Source organism: Caretta caretta, chromosome 4 (genome assembly GCF_965140235.1).
Source record: "Caretta caretta isolate rCarCar2 chromosome 4, rCarCar1.hap1, whole genome shotgun sequence".
Taxonomy (NCBI): Eukaryota; Metazoa; Chordata; order Testudines; family Cheloniidae; genus Caretta; species Caretta caretta.
In genome coordinates, this window is record NC_134209.1 from 41,478,099 (window position 1) to 41,497,310 (window position 19,212).

The 19,212-nt window shown below is 40.2% G+C and overlaps 1 protein-coding gene across 6 annotated transcripts in view; it reads right to left on the minus strand.

Moving 5' to 3' along the window:
- TBCK (TBC1 domain containing kinase) overlaps positions 1–19,212 on the minus strand; it is a 184,007-nt gene that overhangs the window by 134,697 nt on the left and 30,098 nt on the right. The window contains exon 1 of one of the 6 annotated variants that reach the window (XM_048846663.2): positions 1,835–1,934. The exons of the other annotated variants lie outside the window; for them this stretch is intronic. The gene's annotated coding sequence lies outside the window, so the exon portion shown is untranslated. Of the gene's footprint in view, positions 1–1,834; positions 1,935–19,212 lie in introns of those variants that run through there. 6 annotated transcript variants of the gene reach the window in all.

Below are 19,212 nucleotides of genomic sequence, written 5' to 3' on the forward strand. Positions count from 1 at the left end.
AATCTGCAGGATACAGCATAGTTTACGTGCTTATAAAACAGTATGTAGCACACTCACCTCACCTTTAAAAAATAAAAATAACTGCATTAAAACTGATCCTTGTTTTGTGCAATTTTTCTCCGTGGATATAATAGTGAAACTTGAAGTAGTCACTCCAACATGTGCTTGCACCCCAAGAGAGTTACCAATTACTGTGACAGCTTTAATAGACTCTTATTGCCTTCCCTGCAGTAAAAAAGAATCTCTCTCTCTCTCTCACACACACTCCACAACTGTGTGGTCAAAAACCATGGAAAACATCAGAATGATAAACAGATTGCTCTTCGCTAGCCCTCTGCACAGATACTTGTTTATAAAGAGAGACCATCAGAGTTAGGCCCTTAAATTTAGAGGGCAAGATCCAGATGCAAGTCTTCCAGATTCCAATAATTTATTTATTTTTATTTTGAATAAATTCTCACACTGTTTGGCCACTCAAACTTTCTAGACCAGTAGTTCTCAAACTTTTGTACTGGTGTCCCCTTTCACATAGCAAGCCTCTGAGTGCGACCCTCCCTCCTCCCCCCATATAAATTAAAACACTTTCTTATATATTTAACACCATTATAAATGCTGGATGCAAAGCGGGGTTTGGAATGGAGGCTGACAGCTTGCGAGCCCCCATGTAAAACCTCGTGACCCCCTGAGGGGTCCCGACCCCCAGTTTGAGAACCCCTGTTCTAGACTTTAGATGAAAACAAAAACCAAACAAATATCCACATTTCAGGGCCTGTCCCTGATTTAAAAAAACAAAACAAAACAAAACCAGCATGTCCCAGGTTGGCTGATTGTCAAGGTGAGCCTCTTGTTTAAGATACACACTTAGATGTTGCTAATAACAGTTTTAAACCAGTGAAGTCACATAGCAGTTCCACAGCAACAGATGGACATCATAAATAAAAATTTAAAATTTCATTGCAGACAGAGTAAGAAAACATTGTGGTTTGTTAGAGACATCTTCATTAGTAACAAAGGAAACAGAAGAGCACTAGCTATTTAAATTCCCTTATGTATGAATATTCTCAGTCTCCCAAGTAGTTCCAGCAAAAATGTTTATCTTTACTGGATGTGACAGGAATTTTAAATTTATGAAGTCTTTAATAATGGTGCAACAGACACTTGTTTATAAAGAGACACCACCAGAGTTAGGCCCATAAATTTAGAGGGCAAGGCCCACATGCAAAAGTCTTCCAGATTCACTAATTTAATTTTTATTTTTAATAATGGTGCAAGGTAGCGAATACACAAATGCAGTTCTGGAAGCAATGCTACCACCTGAACACCAAGGGTGAAGAGCTTGATCAATGTAAGGATACCAGGTCCCTCCTAGTCATTCCTGGGACAAACACAAGGAATATGACTACTGAAACTTAGCATTATGTAGTTGATAGTTGAAAAAATAGTTTCTTCACATTTTCAGTGTGCTAGTCGTTCCTAAGCTCTCATAATAAAACACAAAATAAAAGCTATTAAAAATCTTCTTTCATTCTAACAGAGCTTAAAAATATTTATATAATTAGAAAAGGGGTCTTTGGATGACCAGTGATTTGTCAAGCAAAACACTGAGAATGAAGTAGCAGGTAGAAGATTTCACAGTCAGGTAGAAGATTTCACAGCGAAGTAGGGATATGGTGTGAATGGTAATCTATCTTACAAAGCGGACAAATGCACCATGTAGCTGAGCTATATAGATATTTTCATCCTCTGAACAGATGACAAACTCCTTCATAGATTTTCACCACAACTTCAACCACCACCACCCATCCATTAAACTCTCTCTGGAACACTCACATACCAGCATCAACTTCCTGGACACCACGATCTGCTTCAGCAATGAACAACCACCCAAGAAATCTTATCTTCAGCCAGGCACTCAGATACCACAGAATATGCTCCGAGGAGAAAGACCAGGATATACACTGTAACACATTCAAAATCACTTTTACCAAACAAGGATGATCCACAGAAAAGTAGATCGCACCATGGAACAGGTCACCCAAATACCCTGAGAGAACCTGCTTCAATACAAGGAATAAACCCCCCTTCAACCGCCTACCCCTAGTTGTCAACTACCACCCGACACTGGAACCCAAACAGGGTATCATCAAACAATGACAACCCATACTCGATGGAGACCCCATCCTGAAAGAAATCTTTCCTGAACCCCCTCTTCTGGCCTTCAAACAACCCCCAACCTCTCCAAGTTCATCATCAGAAACAAGCTCCCCACAGACCAGGACACACCAACTCAAAGGGGCACCAGACCCTGCCAGAACAACAGATGCAAAACCTATAGACATATCTCCACTGCTACAATGATCGACACCCCAATAACGCACCTTTCAAGATCAATGGCTCCTTCCCATGCCTATAAAAACATGTGGTTTACCTCAAACAGTGTACTAAATACTCAAACAGCAACTACAGGGGTGAAACCTGATAATCACTATGCTCTCAAATGAATTCACACAGGAAAATGATAAAAACACCGTATTATCTGTGGATATATATATGGAGTGATCACAAAGTGATCTCTCTATATCCAACCTATTAGTACTCAACCTCAAAGAAAACCTGCACAACACATTTAAAAGATAAGCCTGGGACCTTATATTAAAGTTAAATTCATACCTTTGCTAGACACTAAAAATTATGGACTGAATAGAGAGACTGGATTTATGGCTTATTACAACAATGTATATAAACCCATTAACACAACCCCCGGCCCCTCTGCCAACAGCTCTCCATTCCTTCCTTTCCCTCCTCTGACTGGGGGCTAACTAACCACTTCACTTTGAATGGTCCCTTGAAAAATGTATTGACCATCTGTTAAACAATCTGTTCCATCTTGTATTTAGCTGTGACATTCAGAGTAAGTCACCCAGATGTCAAGAAGAACTCAAAAGTTTGACTCTCTCACTAACAGAAGCTGGTCCAATAAAAAAACATTACCTCACCTGTCTTGTCTCTCTTAATAGGTCATCAGACACATTGTAGGACAAAGTGGTCCCTTGAACAGAGGGCCTTAGAATGACTGCATTTGAAATAAATTTCTTAAATGGGTATCTGCCTGAGTAAAGATATACTCAACTGTTACACTAGAGGGCCTCAGCTGCACACCTATCATTCTTGAATTGAGTGACCACACAGAATGGGTAAAAGCGTGGCCACAAAACTACTCCAAGAATGCCTGAAAATGTCTTCAGATTTTTCTGTCATTAAATACCAGTTCCAGAATGATGAAACATAAAAGTATCAGAGGGATAGCCGTGTTAGTCTGTATCCGCAAAAACAACAAGGAGCCCGGTGGCACTTTAAAGACTAACAGATTTATTTGGGCATAAGCTTTCGTGGGTAAAAAACCGACTTCTTCAGAGGCATGGATAAACATCCATACACTCCATGCATCTGAAGAGGTGGGTTTTATTTTTTTTACCCACGAAAGCTTATGCCCAAATAAATCTGTTAGTCTTTAAGGTGCCACAGGACTCCTCGTTGTTTTTAAACATAAAAGAGAAGGTCTGCCATCCTGATCTCTGTAGTTTCATTGACTGACAAAATGGATTAAAAATTTATATGTAAAAATACGAGCACATTTGCTTTTCATATTGATCAACCTTTAAATGGTGAAAAAAATAATCAATTCAAACTCCACTGCATCCCAGTAGCCAAAAGCTATCACCATAGCATCTCAGTGCAATGGTCACTGAGAAACAGAGTATGCACATCTTCCATAAGTAAACAAATACTCTATTACCAAAACTTTAATGCTGTGCATATCAGATACCCTTCTTTAGGAAAGGGTATTGCTTGTGGTTATTACCACTATGATTTACGTTTAACTTCTATTAGCCTGACAATCGTATGCAAACTTGAATGATTGCAAGTGAGTGAGAAATAGGCAGAAGAGGCACTTTATGCACCGACATAAGGCTGGTCACAACAGCAGTCCTTGTGCTCCCCAAGCAAACTGCTTCAGGCTAGCGATGCGTCTGGCCTCCTCAGATTGCTTTGGGTCCTTCCAAGTCTCTCCAGGTACGAATGGAACTGTCCCACCAGTGGGTGCACAAGCTGTACCCTCCCAACTTACACTGCCACCTGGAGATCCCACTGACCTTGCATTACCCCTTCGATGATAATGGGTTTTAGTCACATTTGATTCCTTAGTAAGCATTTACTTACTTGCTCCAAGTGAATAAGATGACTTGGGCTACATCAGTGTTCCTCAGGATGGGGAGGGGCCTGAGAAGCGGTACTTGTCCAGAGTACCGCTGTTCCAAAGTCTTTAGCTATTACAGACATAGAGAAAGCTTCAAAACACAAACAAATGTAACTTATAAAGAGAGGTCTGCCCAAATTTGCAGAGAGTTTGAAACAATAGCTCCATGGTGTAAACTGCCCCATGCATTTTAATGGATGCTCACTTAGCAAGTGTCATAATATCATCATGTCAACCATCATTAATATCATCATGTCAACCACTTCATTGCTCATCAAAGCAGGTAAGAAATAAGTACCACCATATTATGAAGACCTATCCCAGCCTCTCTTAAAAGCAGTGGTTATCAAACTTATTTGACTTCTTTGTGTCTGTAGTGATTTATGCTCCCGCCCCCCCCAGTACATATATTGCCACCCAGCTCTGAAAGCAGCGCCATGCCAGCAGCAGCACAGAAGTCAGGGTGGCAACGTGAAAAGTGATATTCATCAATATCACTTTTCACAGCAGACTGAATGCCCCATTGCCACCCTTACTTCTGAGCTGCTGCTGCCACCCTGGGGTTGACAGCCAGAGCCCCGCCACCTGCAAATGAGTGATTGGGGATGGGGGGGGTGCAGGAAGGAGAGCCTGAACTGCCTCCTGGTGAGGAACTGAGGGGGAGGACAGCCCGAGCCCAGATGACGGGGCTCTGGCTGTCGGCCCCAGAACGGTGGAGTTCCAGTTGTCTCCTTTATCCCCGCCTCCCAGGTGTTCTCAACCCTTCTGCACAAGCCACAGCCACATGGGACTGAAAGCCAGAGCTCTTTAAAAAAAAACAAACAAAAAAAACCACACATAGCTTCTGCCTCCCTTAACACATTCCCGTGCCTCCTCTGGGAGGCCCACCCTACAGTTTGAGAACCACTGTCTTGAAGTTTGTACGCACATGTGGGAGGATATATGAAGGACTAGCAAGGGGGATCGAAGATATATAAATTAAGATATGTAGGCCTTTAAAGACCACATGTTAGGGTGTCAGGTGAAGGTCACCCATGGTTTCCCTTTCCTAAGGGGGCAAGGAGGAGACTTCTAATGGGACTTGTGATCTTAAGTCACTTAGATGCTTCTGAATTTACCACCTTCTATAACCATGTAAAAAAAATATTTCAGAATTCATCTAAAAGTATTGTTCTTGCTTAGAAGGCCATTACAGATGTTAATATCAACAAGATAAATTGTCAGTACACAAACTACAACTAAAGCGTCTTTGGAAAGCCTTAAAACTTTTTTTCACTTGGGCATCACACTACAAGAGAGACAAGAATGATATTACTGAACACTCCGGCCTACCATGAAACCTTGCTTCTGGGAAGTAAAATGGATTATGGATCTTAAAAGTTGTTTAACAATGAAATTGGTGTGTTAAAAAGATGTGCAACGTTTTATACAGTTACCATTATGGCACGTGATTAAATATGAAGACATTCTGCATATATATTTATAAAAAGATGACACCCATTAGATCATCCAGCCAATGCAGGGTATTCCCTCCAGAACATACATTGCTGCTTAAGCCAATCTATTTTTAAGTTCCTCAAGGGTCAGAATTCTACTTTTTCTGGGAGACTGTTCACCAATAACATCATAGCATGAGCAAGTATTGCCTAATGTTCAGTCTAAATCAGAGGTGAGCAAACTACGGCACGCAGGACCCTCCTGCCCGGCCTGGGAGGCTCACCCCCAGCCCCTTCCCCCTTCGGGGGAAGGGGTGGTTGGATGGGGCAGGGGTCCTGGGGGGGGAGCCTGTCAGAGAACGGGGGGGTTGGATGGGGCAGGAGTCCCGGGGGAGGGGACTGTCAGGGGGCGAGAAGAGGGGGTGAGGGGGCACGGATAGGGTGTGGGGGCCGGGCCACGTCACCTTCCCCTAACCGGCCCTCCATACAATTTTCGAAACCCGATGCAGCCCTCAGGCCAAAAAGTTTGCCCGCCCCTGGTCTAAATAAACATACACCATTACATTAAGAACACCACCCAAGCAATACACTTTGTACTGCTATAAATGATTCTTCTTCATCCTGGAGGTTTACTTCAGTCACTTCAAGAATATCCTTGAAGCAATTGGCTCAATGTAGCAATAAACCATGGTAGGCTTTTGGGGGATACCTCAGATGCAGTAGATCAGCTTCATGCCAACCACCCATGAAGTGCACCAATATCATACTCACTAATGAACACCACTGTTTTTCTTGTTACAGTGGAGCAGGATTTTTTTTTTAATTAAAATTAAGTTTTGAATTTTATTATATATATAGATATATTCAAAAATTACATATAGAATTTCCACTTATAGCTGTTTGCAGGAGAAAGAAAAGTAGGGAAAACTTATAAAAAGAACCCACATACTAATTTTCTACTATTAATGTTTTTCAATTTTTTAAAAATAGGTGTTGGATTAATCCAACAAACCTCTTTCTCCTGCAACCTCCAAAGAATTCATCTAATGGTCAGATCCTCCAATGGTCCTTCACTGCCAATGCATATATTTAAATTTATATATTGTATCCTTGTTGATGCACAAAGTTAGATGTTACATTTATCATTCTTTATTAGCATTCTAAACCAGCAATCTTCCATCAACACTGTCTTCAGTGTTATTTTTTGCACTAGTCCAAACATTTCTTGAAAGATGGGATGTCTGAGTGGTATTAATATCAGGTCCAAAAATCTTAAATTCCCTAGAATTATAGATACTGACAGGACCAAAGACTCAAAGATCAGAGTTTCATCCTTATGGAGGTAGATAAGTGAAACACCATGCAGTTTACTGTGTGAACATCTTTCAGGCAAGACCTCAAGAGGTATCTATGCTTGGTGTAGTCTTAACAGTCCATAGCTTTGTTTGGGTTTTGCCACAGATAGGTGTTTGCTATACATGTTGTGCATCAGGTCTTGTCTACACACTTAGGTCATAGCAAACTGGGTGGTAAATCTACCCTGAACAAGCCTTCCTCACACAAAGTGTCCATATGGACCCTCTTGAGGTTCACTAAAAGTTCCATAAAGCACTCTGATCTACCCTGCTCTGAAGCGAGATAGATCAAGACACACTATGGACATTTTAGTGCACAACACCATGGTCCAGACAGCATGCAGAAGGCTAGTGCAGAGTAGATTTACATCCCAGCTTGTCGCAGTTTGTATAGACAAACCTTAAGTGAGACTGTGCTCACCCATCCCAGAGACAACTGCATTTTCGTGGTGTTGTATGAATATTCTTTGTGAAACATTTTTGGAAGTTGGGATGAAAAGCGAATTTTTCTCCAGGGGTTCCCGAGAGTTGCCCCAGTAAGCCTTATTATTGGGTTCTTCTCTCTTCACAATAGACTGACAGGCAGTTGGACAGTCAGAAGAAACGAGTTTTTCTGCAAAGGGGTGCTGCACAGATGAACCAAGAATACAGATTCTCAATAATTTCCAACAAGAGTTGTTTTTTTTTGGGGTGGGGGTGGGGGGAAGAGGTTTGTTTCTTGGGGTTTTTTTAATTTTTATTACAGTTCCCTCCCTCCAGCCCCAGTCTGAAATACTCTAAATCTGTTAAAAAGAAAAAGAGTACTAGGGGCACCTTAGAGACTAACCAATATATTTGAGCATAAGCTTTCGTGAGCTACAGCTCATTTCATCTGATGCATGTTGAGCTTCAGGACGTGCTTCAAATGTTATCTCTTTATTAAGGCTTTTTGAGAAGGGAGGAGCAATAACAAGGGATGATATGTCTAGGTGAAGGCAGAGTACTGTAGGTTTGATTTTTATCTCTGGGTAGGGGATGAGGGGAAGTATCTAAAAGGTGCTTTATCTTTTATGTCACCGCACTTTTAATTATGTCAAAAGATACTTAAGGTACAGGATACGCTTTTTAAGAATTAGTTATAAACAAAAATAAAAAAACTGAACTGGGTAACATCAACGGTACAGAACACCAGCAGAATGAGTACAGGGATTACTGGAGCTGCTCTCTCAGAAATCCATTTTAGAAGGAGGAAAAAAATTCCCATTCTTAAGCAAGTAGCTCCAAAAATCCATACTAGCAAGCTCTCAAAAGTAATATAAATGAGCTGAATTAGACTGGGGAAAAGAAGAGTTTTTAAGACTAATAAAAATGATGAATACTATATTACAGCCTTCAGAATTTATCAGCCAAAAACTGCACCTAATGATTAATGTGTCCACACTCATGATTAGAAAACAAATGGATGGAATTACAGATTTATAGAGGCCATTTCCATTTCTATCCAGGAGTCAGCCTGACCTCTGGTCTAATGAGTTTTTAACAGACTGGAGATAAGAGAACCTTTCCTGGAAGTATGCTCAACTAAACCACCAAAGCAACAGTTGCTTTGGAAGTGGTTTGCCTTTTTGTGCTACTTCAAAGGAAATGATAGGGTAATCCGTTTCTCAGAGCGTTTGTCCTTCCCAGATAACATTTAAGAGTTCAGACCACATATTCAAGATTCTTCTTTTGTCACATTTTGTGTTGAGGGAGAGATACTGCTTGATTAATGTCTAGGCATTTTTCTTTGGAATGAACCAAGGCACAGTTCTAAACTCTGCTGTGTCAGGATAAAAAAAAAAAATACTGAAATCCAAGTATGAAGTAGAATGAGAAGCAACAGACACAGAGTGCTTACCTTTTCCTACAGGTCTTATCAATCTTAGCGAGAAGTCTGCCCCCTTGGAAGAGGAGAAGAGGACATTACAGATTGTACATGTGGTTAGGATTTTGGGTTAGACATCTGACCGTCTACATTTCAGGACAAACAACATGGTGCATCTGGTTGCTGTCCATTTTAGAAAGATGTTATCAAGGGCCCTTTTAATTTTTCTGCATTTTCAGGCATCTTCAAAAGAAAAACAAAAGTTGTCCTTAAGACCAGCATGTCAACATCTGCTTCTCCCTAAGCTAGAGCAGAAAGTAACTCCTGTGTGAACTAACAGCAATCACCCTTTATAACAGGTCACTCATTATTCCAAGTCCTCCATCTCTTTGGCAATTGACTGTGCAGAGGATGACCTATTACTTTAGCGTTATCTGAAGCTATTTTCTACAGAAAGACACTGTATAAGAGTCAGCTATTATTATTACCATTTTTTTTTTTTTACTATTCAGTTTCACAACAGTATTTGATGATATTACCAGCACTGTCCATTTTATTGTGTGACATTCCATTGTTCTAGCTTCCAGGAAGTTATTTCAAATACCACTGTTTAATGAACAAAGAAAACAATTTCTTTTCCCGGGAGTGGGAAAAGGGAATTTGCAAGATACATTTGACAGCTGGCGGCAGCACCACAGATGGCTCAGAGGCTGAAGTAAAAATTCCTCAATACGTGCATTATGAATTCTTAGACCGCAAGGACCAGTAATCACACAACTGGAATTCTGAGATAGTTGGATTCAAGAGATAGACCTATGAAGTTGTTGAAAAGAAAATGACATGAGAAAATAAATAGCCAAAAGAAGACAAAGCAAATATTTTTGCAAGCCAGAATGATAATAAGCAGGTTGTAGGTTCATACAAGCACACTGAAAAAGAAAGTTAATGGCAGCCTGAATATGGAACCTGTACATTGTACCACTTAGCAAAAGCATATTCAGAGCATTAACTGAAAAATATACTCCTTTCTTTTTCAGTCCTAACATAGCTGTCTGCTCCCACACTTATGTGATGCCGCAACATACAAGCTGGACCCACAGAGATTTTTGGGCTGTAATAATCAGAAGACACACACCAGTTTAAGATTCCCAGCAGCACTTCCTTTTCCTAGACAAAGCATTCACACCATTGTCAAGACAGATGAATACTGGGTGCTGCAGAACAGCCAGAGCTGGCGTCATAATCCTACTGGGATTAGGAGTTGGTTGGAAAAAAAAAACCAAACGCCTATATTCTTTGGCAGTGGCTAGTACACTATGGGAAAGCTAGTCAGAATGCACTGATAGACATACGCTAAGGTGATCTAGTACTCGTGGCTGCAAATACAAGGTTGGAACAGTAGAAAACATGATGTACTAACACAAACCAAATCACGTTATTTGTAATTGGTTAAGATGACTGTCTTTCACTAGCTACAATGTCATGACTGCTGTGACAGTTTGAATATCTCTGTGTCCAGTTATGAACCATATGTGGTTTTATTAATGCTATTTGTAAGCACAATAGTCACTGAGAATTAGATCATCCATTTTGTAGCAGGAATTTGAAACATGAGGAAGCTATGTCTGGAAAGTGGTGAAAAAGCAATCAAGGGCCATTAGCATTAACATTAATTGGCTCTCTCATGCTTGAACAATGGGTTTTTGCCAGCTGGGCCTTTCCTTTGAATGGACTCTTCACCAAAACCTCATTTGGGAGAAGGGAGCTGGAACTCTCTCTGATCCACTTACATAGATGGGAAAGCTGCAGCTTTTTCTGCTTGACAGACACAGAGATTGGTTTTAAACGTGTGCTTCTCCAAGCCAAAGGAAGCCATTTCATCACCTGAAACAAGAGACCCAGGAGGAGGACAGCTTTCAGAGGGGTAGCCGTGTTAATCTGCATCAGCACAACAAGGAGTCCTTGCGGCACCTTAGAGACTAACAAATTTATTTGGGCATAAGCTTTCGTGGGCTACAACCCACTTCATCAGACACATGGAGTGGAAAATACAGTAGGCAGGTATAAATACATAGCATATGAAAAGATGGGAGTTGCCTTAGTGAGTGGGGGGTCAGAACTAACGAGGCCAATTCAATTAGGGTGGATGTGGCCCATTTCCAACAGTTGACAAGAAGGTCTGAGTAACAACAGAGAGAAAATTATTTTTTGTAGTGACCCAGCCACTCCCAGTCTATTCAGGACTAATTTGATGGTGTCAAGTTGCAAATTAACTCCAGTTCTGCAGTTTCTCATTGGAGTCTGTTTTTGAAGGTATTTTTGGTTGAAGAATTGCAGCTGTTAAGTCTGTTATTGAGTGTCCAGGGAGACTGAAGTGCTCTCCTACTGGTTTTTGAATGTTACAATTCTTGAGGTCTGATTTGTGTCCATTTATTCATTTGCATAGAGATTGTCTGGTTTGTCCAAAGTAATGGCAGAGGGGCATTGCTAGCACATGATGGCATATATCACATGGTAGATGTGCAGGTGAATGAGCCCCTGATGGTGTGGCTGATGTGGTTAGGTCCTATGATGGTGTCCCTTGAACAGAGTTGGCAACGCAGTTTGTTGCAGGGATTGGTTCCTGAGTTAGTATTTCTGTTGCGTGGTGTGTAGTTGCTGGTATTTGCTTTAGGTTGGGGGGCTGTCGGTAAGCGAGGACTGGCCTGTCTCCCAAGGTCTGTAAGAGTGTTGGGTCATCCTTCAGGATAGCTTGTAGATCCTTGATGATGTGCTGGAGAGGTTTTAGTTGGGGGCTGTAGGTGATGGCTAGTGGCATTCTGATACTTTCTTTGTTGGACCTGTCCTGTATTAGGTGACTTCTGGGTACCCTTCTGGCTCTGTCAATCTGTTTCTTCACTTCCCTAGGTGGGTATTGTAGTTTTAAGAACGCTTGATAGAGATCCTGTAGGTGTTTGTCTCTGCCTGAGGGACTGGAGCAAATGTGGTTGTATCTTTAGAGCTTGGCTGTAGACAATGGATCATGTGATGTGGTCTGGATGAAAGCTGGAGGCATGTAGGTAAGTACAGCGGTCAGTAGGTTTCGGGAATAGGGTGGTGTTTATTTGACCATCGCTTATTTGCACAATAGCGTCCAGGAAGTAGATGTCTTATGTTGACTGGTCCAGGCTGAGCTTGATGGTGGGATGGAAATTGTTGAAATCCTGGTAGAATTCCTCAAGGGCCTCCTTCCCATGGGTCCAGATGAAGATGTCATCAATGTAGCGCAACTAGAGTAGGGGCGCTAGGGGACAAGAGCTGAGGAAGCATTGTTCTAAGTTAGCCATAAAAGGAAGGAACACAGAAGGAACACAGAAGGAACATGCCTATACAATTCTGGGGGTTGGGAGGATTGAGACACTGGTTCCAGGGTCTAGGTGGCAGGATTGCGGGGTTCCACAGGGTCTGCACCTAGAGAGGGCGCCTGAGTGACCTGGAGCAGAAACACTGACATTAACTACACCCAGATCCCAGGAGCTTAGCAGCACATGGGATCTGATCACAACAGACTTGAATCTTCTCCAAGAACAGGACTGGACGAGGCCGTGACTGTTGTAACGGGAATAAGTCCTTTATGTGACATTACTGTAGCACATGCAAAACTATAAGCAATAGGAAGGGAAGTTTGCAGTTAGCTTGCAGAATACCATGCAGATAGACTACTAACTTGTTCACCCCCTGTAGAGGAGTTTAGAATACAGAGTTTGTGTGGTCCAATGGTTACAGCAGCCTGGTTCTAATCCCAGCTGAGATGCTGAATCACTATGTGACCTTGAGGAAGTCATTTGACCTCCTTATGTCTTCATCAACCCAGCTGGAAAATTGGATAAAAAGCAGGACCTGGTTGAAAACCAGATGTACATCTGACATGAGTCTTCCTGGGTAAGTAAATTACAAAAAACCCTACACAGAACAACAAGAGTTTGATGCAGGTGGGAATGCCTTTATTTAGCACTTTATTATGTGTTTGATTAAAAAAGATGCACTGAGATTGTGACGGTAAACATAGCTAATTTAGTTGGGAAAGAATTTATACTATCAATTATATGAACTGGAAGGAAATGTAGCAGACAGAATATAACACAAAAATTAAGTTTATTATAGAACTCCTCAGGAAACCTCTAACTTATGCACATGGGTATTTGGTGTACCACATCTTCATCTGACTCACACCAATTGTGATGAGAGGATTCAAAATACTGCTGGGTTTTATTATACTTTTCAAAAGCATAAGGATGACTTTGAAGGCAATATTTAAGTGTCTAAATGAGTGAAATCACATCACAGGCTGTGAAGCATTCAGCAGGCAGACCTACCACTCTACAGTATTAATCCGGTGCTAATGTAAATCATGAGGAAAATGAACAAAGGTATAATTAGAAAAGGAAAAGTTGCTTCCAATACATAGCATACTGTACTTCAGGATGTTTTAATAAATGTGCTATTTTTCTTTTTCACTGCATTGTCACTATGAATGTTTTAAGGGGCCTGACTGCTTATAAAGCAGAAGTTTTAAAGCTTAACACCTTGAGTTTCTTTAAGGTCTACAGCATTCATCCTACAAAAAGGGCAAGTGAATGAATAAAGTCCTTTGGAAAACAACAGATACTCCTTATAAAGAATTATCCTAATGACATCTGCAAAGCCATGTGGTTTAGTGCTTAGACCAAAAATACTTGTGATCCATGTTACCAGTTTTTGATCCTGACTCTGCCACTGACTGACCAGGGACAAACCACTTCTCCTACGCCTTAGTCTGAGTCAGCCCAGATGTATAAGGTAAAATAATAAGATACTTTTTATTGGACCAACAAATAAAACAATGCAACCGACAAGATTTTCGGCCAAAACGGTCACCAGATGGAAAAATTAGGTAAAAACAGACTTCTCTGAAAACCAGATGCTGGTCTACGCATTCCTAGGTAAAAAATTTACCAATATGACAGGATGTGATGGGGACAATAGGGGAAAAAACATTAAATAAAATCTCTCACTAAAAGGCCATGTAATGACATCTGAACATACAATAACAAGCTAAATTTAACAAGGATTATTAACATACCTCACGCTTCACATGGACACCCTTTCCTTAATGGAAATGAGAGCCATACAAACCTCTCACATCCTCCTGCACTCCCCTCCTCCAAAGAGAGCAAACTAGTGACAGAAAAGCAAAACTAACATCAAAGAGGGTCAGGGTTTCACCCCATTTTAGAGGTTATTTTATCGTGGGCTTCAGCTAAATCAAAATATAAGTACATCTACTAGGCCTGCACATTTTAGAGTTAATGTTGCTGGCATAGTTTCCATCATGATTCGATTACAACCCACAAGCAAACACAGCAATTCTCCTTAATACTTTCAATCGCCAGGATACACTTACCAGGGAGACTGTGGTTAAGGATATTCTTGTTTTAAAATAAAACTTTATTGGAGAAATTAAACTCCACACGGATTCCCAGACTCTGAGGAGTCTCATCATCTGTAGTCTGGCCTGGCCCGGACAACTAGACCTATTCACCAGTGTGAAGGCTATGAGGCACACTGTGCTGCAATGCACTAGCCATTTACTTATAAAGCTCAGAATTTTAAATCCCAACTGAGGTCATAAGGAAAAAAAAATTGTGATCTCCCTTGTAGTCCCTAGTGGGCATCTGCCCACAAAACAAAACCACCACACAACTTGGTACAATTAGCAGTCTTATGAGAGTTTAGTACTGGGATAGCAGGGGTTTTGAAGGACAAGCCTCAGGTTCTGTGGGGAGGGGGGGAGGGAAGCCTGCACAGTGCCTGTGTGTACCTATTAATCTCTCTTTTTCCTCAAGATAAAATTACATACACTTTTGAAAATTAAGTCCAATCTGCACCTATAAATCCCAGTGGCATTAGTGGGCTTTCTGACTGTAGATCAGTTTTCAAAAAGTCATTGGAAGACAAAATTGACAAATGACATCAGGGAGAAAGTCACAAGTCACAACCATTTTCGGTTATTTTATAAATATTAACCCTTCTCTTAAAAGTACAATTATCAGAGTAACGTACTATTGCCACAGTTTCAAACTTCAGTGCCTAATATTAGGCACCTAAATCCTACTTAAGCATTTACATGAAGAACTGGCCCAGATTAAGCCTAAATTAACTTAATTTGGGGGTTTTGGAAAAATAAACAAGGCTTTTGATTTTATAGTATAAGTCTTATTAGTGAAAAAATACAGTCACATAATTTTGAACTGTTGGAATACAAAGCAACAGAATCACTATTGCCAATCACAAGTATTCAAAAATAATGAATCAGGCCCCCAAAATCATAACTCCTCTTACGGTTGTTAAGCCAAAAACAAACTCCTCTGGGTTTCAAGGCTTTTAAGGTGCACATTATCAAGCTTTTCTCTACAACCAAGAGGACTAGAAACTAACAAAATAAAATAAAAGATTCTCACATGATCAAATAACTCTAGAAGCTTTTCAAAAGCACCAAATATCATGAGACTCACAATAAGGTGGCAAAAGTTGGCAATGTAATGAAGTATTACATAAAAGAATACGGGGCATTCCAGAGTGCATAAAGGATCTGCAATTCCATCTCAAACCATTAGTGAGATCAGAAAGCAAACAATCCCAACCAATTAAAAAGGTCAGCAGAAACCAAAGTGGAATGACAAGTTTATAAGAAGTTTTGATGTCCTGTATTCAGAATACACAGCCACAAATAAGTGCGAAACTGCCTATTCCCATTTTGTTGATGCGATGCACTACAAGATTCCCACACTATGCCCCCATTACCAGGAGAACAAAGTTCACCATCAAGAGAAGAATGGCATCATTATATTAGGAACACTGAGAAAAGAGGGTCAAGGTAGAAATAAGTCCCAGTACCCATACGAACCCCAAAGCTCTCAGTGTAGGAGGAGATAAAAACTAAGCTGATACAAATGAAGATATTCCGCTTTGGTTTTTTTGCAGTTTGAACGGTGAAGTTTGGGGGCAAGGAGACAAAGGCAATTATAAGAAGCAGTAAAGATGAAAAATAAGCAATCTCCACCTTCTTTTGACACTACTTTGTATATGTACAAAAATAGAGATACTGCTTTGGAATTAGTGTGTCCTTGTGACTTTTACGCGTTTCATAAAAGGGTCCAGGATTCTGAAGTACCCATAGCGTCTGGACATTTTCCACTGCTGTTTTGATTGACCCAAAGTTACATATGGAAGAGGACAACTTTTGCTGGTACTCTCACATCTCTGCATATTAAGTTCGTCTTGAGAAGGCAGTGAAAAAAAGTCAAGATCACTGAATTTAAACAGGGGATAGGGAAAAAGAAGGAAGAGACCAGGTCTCAGGAATTGCTCCCACTGGGCCAAAATCTTGCTCTTAGTTACATGGATGCAAATCTCACTGAGATCAATCATGGTCACATCCATGTAACAAAACAGGTTTTGGTCTATTATTTCTATTTCACCACTGATGATGAAACTTCAAGAATATTAAGTACACATCGGATGCCAAGTCTTTCAACATTGTAAATCTGATATAATTATAATAGGTGAAACATCCATATAGGATCATCACAAATGAATACATTCTTCCAGGTATCAGGAGAACTATAATTGGGAGAAATAATACCTTACATTTACACTACTTATCAGCTAATACCTTGTGTCAGCATCAAGTGTGGCTTATTATGTTATTTCTCAATTAAGGCAATACAACATGATCCAGCCACCTACAACCATCACAATATTTTGTGTTAAAAGTTAAAAAAAGTGGTACAGTTTCCTTTCCTCTCTCCTCAAATGAATGGTTGAGCTCAAATGATATTTTAAAATATTGGCTGAAGTCTGTATCAAGAAACAGGAATAGTAATAACTGCTCAGCATCAAGACAGGTTTGCCACAATGAACCAATAAGGACAGTTATCAGAAACCATAACGATTAAAAAAAACAAACCTACCTATCCTTGGTTACTCTTCAGCTGAATGAATACCCAAAAACCACTCAAAAGTTTTAAATAGTAAATTTTAGAACTAGAGGAGTCCATATGCTTATTCAGCTGTGAAACTGTTAAAACAGCAAACCTTAGTATTACTTGCATTAGTCAACCAAAGTTATTACTTTTCAAAAAGATTTCCTGCCAGGAAATTGCTGATTAATTCCATCACTATTTTTCTTGCCTCCCTACAACCACCTCTTTTTTTTCCTTGAGAGAAAGAGAAAGAAATTATTGCATAGAGTTACCAGTTGCAGCCTTTGCTGCAGCCTCTTCAAGAAAAATCACCAAATATGTTTTACTGTGCCATGGTTAATTTAGCACAGCTTCTCTCTTTATACTGAGGCCAGAAGGATTATATTTACTTAATCAAAGGAAAAGCCATGAGTGAATGAAAGAGTGTTGTCACAGAAGGCCGCCAGGGTTATGTACTGGAAGTCTTGTTTTAATGTAACACATTTTAATAGCTGCATATAATTTTGAGTTTAAACTTATTCCAATAATTTCTCTTTCAAATCCCAACTGCCTTCACAACTACTATACCACTCAAGCTTAATTTGATGCAAGTATAAAGAAAAGGGATATGTGGATATTATCTTTTTTTCTTAAAGTAAGGAATGACCAAGAAGGAACTAAGTCTTAGAGATGTAATGATAAATGTACTTATTCCTAAGGAATTCTAAAGACAGGACTGGGGCCATAGTGAGATCCTTTATAGTACGTGACCAACAATGAAGTAACAGTTTGCATACTGTCATTCTGGCAGCAGGTTTCAGATGCTTCATTTGCAAAGGAATATAGAACTTCCAGTAGGACTATGCAATCTGTGCCAATGAGACTTGAGTTCACATGCCATATTGTATTTACTGGGCACAGTATTTATTTGATGACTTCACTAACAGGGCATGGGTCTCTGGAGAGTTTATATTTAGACTGATACCTTATTAGAAAAGCTTTAAGAACAGAAGAACAGCCATACTAGGTCAGACCAAAAGATCCATCTAGCCCAGTAACCTGTCTTCCAACAGTGGCCAATGCCAGGTGTTTCAGAGGGAATGAGCAGAACAGGTAATAATCAAGTGATCCATTCCCTGTCACTCATTCCCAGCTTCTGGCAAACAGAGGCTAGGGACACCATCCCTGGCCATCCTGGCTACTAGCCATTGATGGACCTATCCTTCATGAATTTATCTAGTTCTTTTTTTGAACCCTGTTAATAGTCTTGGCCTTCACAATATCCTCTGGCAAGGAGTTCCACATGTTGACTGTGCGTTGTGTGAAGAAATACTTCCTTTTGTTTGTTTTAAACCTGCTGCCTATTAAAAAATTTAGTGATATGTGCAGAAGACTGTGAGACCCTACAAACCAGCTTTGAACAGTGGCAATACAGTTTTGAACCCATGGGACTTAGAGCAAACATTGGTAAGACTGAGGCTATGATAACCGAAGGAGGAGAAATCACCATAAAAGGCTATTACAGATCTAAAAGAGTGAAAGAATTTAAATACCTAGGATCAATGGCTGCAATCAATGGTGTCTTCATGAGTGATGCCTGGCATTGTACCAAAGCTGCTTAGTGCAAATGGCGGAAGCACCCCAGTTCTCTGTGACAAAGAAGATGCTAATAAAGTTAAAAAGTAGAGTGTATAAAACTGTAAGTCAGCCCATCCCAACGTATAGACAGATTTGGCCAGCCACAAGAAAAGAAATCAATATGCTCTCCTCAACAGAAATGAAGATGTTGAGATGGTCAAATGGTTGGACACACTGAGTTAGGAAAAAATTGAGGCTGTGAGGGACCTAATGAGAGTTGCCCCAATTGAAGACACGTTGAGGCAAGATACGCTATGTTGGTATGGACATGTCTAGTAGAGACCTGAAAGGGTTATATTGGTAAGATGGCCCTTGCAATGATCGTGGATAAAAGAAAATCAACAGGGAGGCCAAGTATTTGGTGAACCTTAGAGAGACAGCCAGGTGTGCAGTGATAAGTTTTGGAGGAAGGCTATAAAAACTGCCAACCTGAATAGCGAAGTGGCAATAAGGAAAACAACATCCTAAGGAAGAAATAAACCTACTGAAAGAAACTACCAAATATACCATTTCTAGATATGAAGTATTTTTTCAAAATCAATAATTATCAATGAAATAAATCTACTAGAGAATACCAACTATATTCTAAATCTGTTTTATCCACTTTAACGTTGTACTACTAGTGAAGTAATAAAATAAAAGCAAGGTAAGTTTAAGGCCAAAATGGTAATCTAACTCTGTGTGCATTTTTTGCGATTAT